The sequence below is a fragment of the Formica exsecta genome, unplaced genomic scaffold, assembly GCF_003651465.1.
Source record: "Formica exsecta isolate Colony F162 unplaced genomic scaffold, ASM365146v1 scaffold83, whole genome shotgun sequence".
Lineage (NCBI taxonomy): Eukaryota > Metazoa > Arthropoda > Insecta > Hymenoptera > Formicidae > Formica > Formica exsecta.
Genome location: NW_021853600.1, coordinates 687,331 through 687,723, shown reverse-complemented (window position 1 = coordinate 687,723; position 393 = coordinate 687,331).

Sequence of the window (393 nt, the reverse complement as noted above, 5' to 3'; positions counted from 1 at the left end):
ATTTTCTTGTGAAATATATTTTTGTTAAAAATCTTTGATTTTTACTAGATGCTAATATTAAAGAGTTAAACTTATAATTTATTTTTTGCGATAATAGATATTTTTATTGGATGCATAATGGTTTAAGGTGCTACAGCTTTACATTATAAACGTCTGAAAATAACAATTTATCTGTAACTGTCAATTATGTCATATCCAACGATTCGTCGTTTTCTTATAGCCATATATGCTTTGAGAGTTACATTGTAAATGATAAATTATTAATATTAGGGTATATTGCTAAGATGTTATAAAATACGAATTAATTTAGTCATTAGGCAATTGTGAAGTACGAAGACCCGCGAAATCGGTTATGTCAGCAACTTTGAACATATTTTGCAACAAATGAGATCG